This window comes from Belonocnema kinseyi, chromosome 4, assembly GCF_010883055.1.
Source record: "Belonocnema kinseyi isolate 2016_QV_RU_SX_M_011 chromosome 4, B_treatae_v1, whole genome shotgun sequence".
In the NCBI taxonomy this organism is placed as follows: domain Eukaryota; kingdom Metazoa; phylum Arthropoda; class Insecta; order Hymenoptera; family Cynipidae; genus Belonocnema; species Belonocnema kinseyi.
The window spans coordinates 18717396-18723118 of NC_046660.1; the positions used below are offsets into that span (position 1 = coordinate 18717396).

Consider the following 5723-nt stretch of genomic DNA (forward strand, 5'->3'; position numbering starts at 1 on the left):
GCATCAGCCGGTAACGTTGTACATGAAAATACGAAATCTCTAGAGCCTCGCCTAGTGGCCGCCAGGTTTCGTATTTTCGTGTACAACGTTACCGGCTGATGCTGTTGGAATTGATTGTTAAAATATATTTTTTTACATCTTTTATTATTAAGCTTTGTATTTAAACGTAGTTTTCTTTCGGCTCTTGCATTTCTCAAAGTTTGAGACCGATATTTTATGTATAAAAAAAGTTCGAACGTTCAAAAAATGTTGAGGTTCAGAAAAAAGATGAAATAATTTTCAGTGAAGTTTCTACCAAAATGCAGTACCTAAACGTACTTTATTGCACTCTAATACATTTCCCGAAGTTTCAGCTCGATATTTTACTTACAAAAAAAGTTCTTAGGTTCAAAAAAAAACATTCAGTGAACTGAAAAACTGTGGTCGGTAATATAGGTATTTAGCTGTGCCACATGCCCTTAAAGTGCAACTCTTAAATTTTGAACTTTTAAAATTAAAATTTAAGTTTTTAATTAAAAAGTTTAAAAAATTAATTAAATTAAAAAATTTAAAGTAAAGGTACTAACATCTTTCAATATAAAAAATATAAATCCACGTTTTCATTTTTAATAATCTAAATTAAGATATCAATCAATGAACTTTAAAATTTTCAAAATTATATCATTTTAAGCTAGAAACATTAAATATTGAAAAATTGAAAAAATTCTAACTGAACATTTCTGAAATTAGAAATTAAATTATTTTCTTTTAAATAGTTTAAACATCCTTGCAAAGCATCAAAATTTTATTTCAAAATCTTGAGAAATCTAGAAGATGTTTTAAATTTTTAATTATTTTGGAAATTTTTTCAGAACTTCAGAAATATGTGAAAATCAATTGAATTTTTTCTACAATTTTCAGAAAATCCCGTAAATTTTAGAAAATTTCTTTATAATTTGGATGTATAAATAACAATTGAACATTTATTATTTTCAGGAATTATTAAAGGCTTCAAAAGAACAAAAACATTTTCTTAAGCTTCCTAGGAAAATTAAAAATAATGTTTAATTTTGAAAAATTTTGTTAACAAAATTTTCATGATAATTTTTAATCTTTATAAAACTCATAAATATCTTTTAAAATTACACAAATTTTTTCTACAAATGTTCATTTATAAATTATACATAAAAAATTTTTAATTGCACTCAAAAATTAAACATTTTTCAAATACATCAATTAAAATTGTAGCGTTCTAAGTTTAAAGGCTCTTCGAAATTTTAACGATTCCAGGCTTTCTATGTCAAATAATTCAGTTAAAGATTCTTTACTTTTAAATATTTGGTTTCAATTTACTTGTCTTAAATAAAAATTATTCAAATACTGCTAAATAATCAATAATTAATCTTTTATTTTAATTAAATTTTTTGAATTGAATGTGTTAAAAATTGAATATTTTAGACTGGAACAATATTTTAAATTTAATAAAATCCATTAATTAGGAATATATTATTATGAAATTATTTTTAAGTTGACAACAGTTTATAAACATCTTTGACAAGCTTTAAAATTTTATCTCAAAATCTTGAGAAATCTAGAATTTGTTTTAAATTTAAAATTATTTTGGAAATTTTTTCAAAATTTCTAAATATCTGTCAAAATTAATTGAATTTTTTCTACAATTTTCAGAAAATCCTGTAAATTTTAGAAAATTTGTTTACAATTTGGATATATAAATAATAATTGAAGATTTATTATTTGTAGGCAAAATTTGAATTCTTTTCAAGAATTGTGAAAGGCTTCAAAAGAAGAAAAACAATTTCGTAAGATTTGTAGGAAAATTAAAAATATTTTTTTATTTTTAAAAATTATTTTAAGATAGTATTTAAAAAGTTTTTCAAAGATTTAAACAAAATTTTCAAAAAAGATTTTAAGAAAAATTTCTAAAATTTTCATGATAATTTTTAATCTTTTTAAAACTCCTAAATATCTTTAAAATCACTCAATTTTTTCTGTAAATGTTCATTTATAAATTATACATCAAAAATAAAAAATTTCACTTACAAATTAAGCATTTTTCAAAACAAACAATTAAAATTGTAACGTTCTAAGTTTAAAGGCTCTTCGAAATCTTAACGATTCCAGGTTTTCTATGTCAAACAATTCAGTTAAAGATTCTTAATTTTTAAATATTTGGTTTCAATAAAAAATCAAATATTGCTAAATATTCAATAATTAATCTTTTATATTAATTAAAAATTTCAAATTGCATGTGTTAAAAATGGAATATTTTAGACTGAAAGAATATTTGAAATTTAATAAAATCCTTTAATAGAGAATATATTATTATGAAGTTATTTTTAAGTTGAAAATAGTTTAAAAACTTTCAGTCACACGTTCACATTTGTTTAATGACTAAGACTTTCAAATTAAAACCGTTTAAGTTTTAACGTTAAAATCCTTAAATTTTGAATTGACTTAAAATCGTGTTGGCAAATCTTTTTTGTTCACTTTTTATTCCTTAAAATACAGATCAATTAAAAAAAAGATTGATTTACTTATTGAATAAAAATGTTTTTAATCAAAAATTTTCAACATCAAAGGCTTTTATTTTTTACTTGTTCAAGTCTTTAAGAAAGCATTTAAAAATTCTTTAAATTAAAAATGTAAGCTTAAAAATAAAAACTTTAAATGGAAAATTTTTAAAGTAAAAAAATTTTGAATTACGCATTGTAAGCTAAATGATATAATAAATAAAAAAATTCACAATTTAGGAAATTATTTGAAAACGGTCAAAATCAAAGTTGGACATTTTTATTCTAAGAATTTTGTAAAATTTCCGGCCATTTCCCGGTCCCAAAAAATTCCTGGTCATTTCACGGTCCAGCGGCCTCCTTGAAATTTCGACAAGCAATAGAAAATGTTTCTTTAATTTAATTTTAATTTATTATCCTGGTCGAAAAAATATATCATTAATTAAAATAAAATGTTCCTATTATGATTTGAAAAATGATCAGAATTTTCCTAAAAAAGAAGAGAATTCTTTTTTTTTTTTTTTGAGAAAAAATAGAGAAAGAGGAATGAAAAATGAGACGGCAACCAAACAAATTCCCTTATTTCTCTTTTTTATTTACGTAGTCTTTTTTATTTTTATTATTATGAAATCAAAAAAAAATCATATAATATCCTTATAAAGGCAAAGCATTTTTTTCAAATTACGATAGGAACATTTTATAATAGTTGTCCAAATTTGGTCGTTGTATTCTGATTTTTTTTTGAGGAATTCTGCATAATAATTTGATTTTTGAACGTTAAATAGGATTTTAAATTTGATATTAATCTTATGTAAATTGCTTGAATTTTAACAATTAGTTAATATAAATTTTTATTTCCTAATATTAAAAATATATATAAATTAAAATACAATTATTAAACAAAACTTTAAATATTGGGTTCAAAAATATTTTTTCAAAGAATAATTAGTCATTTCAAATTATAAGCATATGAATTTAATAAAAAATATATTTAACTATGAAGTGACTGAAAAATCCACAAAGATAACATTACCGACACTAAAATTCCCCAATAGTTTATAATATTACCAAATTAAAATTTTTTCGACAGAAAATCGCCAAATTACAATATATCTGAACTATTTAATTTCGGAACTTGAAGAATTAATTTTTTTTATAAATATCACTTATTTATTAAAAATAAAAAAATTATATATTTTTATAAAAATTATTTTTAACGTATATGGTTTCTAAAATTATTTTTTAAATTTAAAACAACAATAACTGAAAAATTTGTTTGGACAAAATTTGTTTTTCAATTATTGTTATTTTAAATTCCAACAATAATTTTAGAAACTTTAAACATTACAAAATTATATTTTTTTATCAAAAAAATTTGATTATTGTATTTTTAATTCAAAAATCATATTTATTAGAAATATTTGTTCGATTGTTTCGGGACTCTTTTTATTCCGAAAATTTTAATTTCGAGAATTTTATTATTCAGCAATTTTATTAATTGGGGATTTTATTATTCGCAAATTTTCCAATTCGGGAATTTTATTATTCGGAAATTTTAAAGTTTCGGGATTTTTCAGTCGTGTGAAATATTAAACACATTTAAAAAAACCGTCACCCAAAAATATATTTTTTTCAATTAATATTATTTTAAATTTGAATAATCATTTTCGAAATTTTAAACATTCCAAATAAATCTTTAAAATAATATTTCATTAGTTTATTTTTAATCTATAAAATACATTTATAGATAAAATTTTAATTCTTGAAATTCGGGAATTTTCCAATTCAGCTATTTTGTAATTCGGCAACTTTTCTGTCGAGAATTTTATTTTTCGGTAGAAAAAATAAATAAAATTCCCGCCACTATACAATTTCTAAATTGGAAAATTCTCGAATAACAAAATAAGCAAAATAATAAAATTCCCAATTAAAATAATTTAAAAAAGGCCATTTTTTAAATAAGCATTATTTATTTATTTATTTTAAAAAATACTTTAGAAACAAAATTTGTAATTTTTAAAGTTTAACCAATTGTTTTATTTATTTCAAATAACAATTTTCTGCGAACCTAAAAAAATGTTCCAAACAAACTTTGCAGAATTTAATTCAAAATTAATTTATATCAAATTTTTTTTTAAATTGGAAATTCGATTTTGAACAAATGTTTTTTGTCCTTCCCTTCAAATACTATTCACATTTTCCAACAAAACTCTCAATTCAGAAATGTATTTTTTTCCAATTTAAAAAATTATTTTAAAAAACTTTAACCTTAATAAAAATTGTTTAATAAAATATTTAATTATCGTATTTTTAATAAATAAATAATATTTATTAAAGAAGAATTTTTTAACTTGTTTAAATTCGGGAATTTCTTAGTTGGGATATGTTATAATTCGGCAATTTTTGGGAATTTTACAATTCAGGATTTTATATTTCGGCAATTTTATCATTTCCGAGATTTTACTGTAGCGGGAAATTTAATTTTCGGTATTTGTTAGCCTTTCCTGAAATACGTTTCAAATAAAGAAATTTTAGATTAGGTACAATTTTGAAAAAGGACAATATTTAAAATATAATGAAAATAAATTAAACTTGAATCATTTCTAAATAAAAGCGATTTGAATTAAAAAAATTTTTTATAAGAAGCTCTCAAAATTTAGAAATTAGAGACGAAAATGTGGAAATTCGAGAATTTCATTAGGGAAGAGTTAAAACTGCATCATTTTCCATTCAAAATGTATAAAATTGAATAATTTAATATCATGTGAAATTTTGAAAATAGGACAATTGCAATACCTAAAAAAATCGGTATTTTCAGAATAGAATTTTCATTATATTAGATCATTTAAAATTTAAAATAATTTAAACTGTTCAAAATGAAGCAAATCCGAAATTTATTTAAAATTGAAACAAAGTTTAGTCATCATTTGGTTTCACGATAAAAAAATTACAAATTTTAACCCTTAAACGGCCAAAACGCCACTACCGGTACACTGCTTTTCAACGGCCAATAACTAAGACTATTCGACACTAGAAAAAATTGAGACACATATATTTTTATTGTTTAAGATCTCCTCTTTCCGACGGTGCCATTGAAATTCCTCAAAAAACTTTCTTATTATCCCAAAATGCAGTTTAAACAAAAAAAAACGTGATTTTTCGTGCCTATTTTTTTTTTTGTGAACCATTTTCCAAAGCTTTTCGAGTCTGTAA

General features: G+C 21.4%; 1 protein-coding gene across 1 annotated transcript in view; it reads right to left on the minus strand.

The window, feature by feature from the left end:
• The window catches only part of LOC117171338 (WD repeat-containing protein 44), a 32455-nt gene that overhangs the window by 21266 nt on the left and 5466 nt on the right, over positions 1-5723 (minus strand). The window lies entirely within an intron of this gene.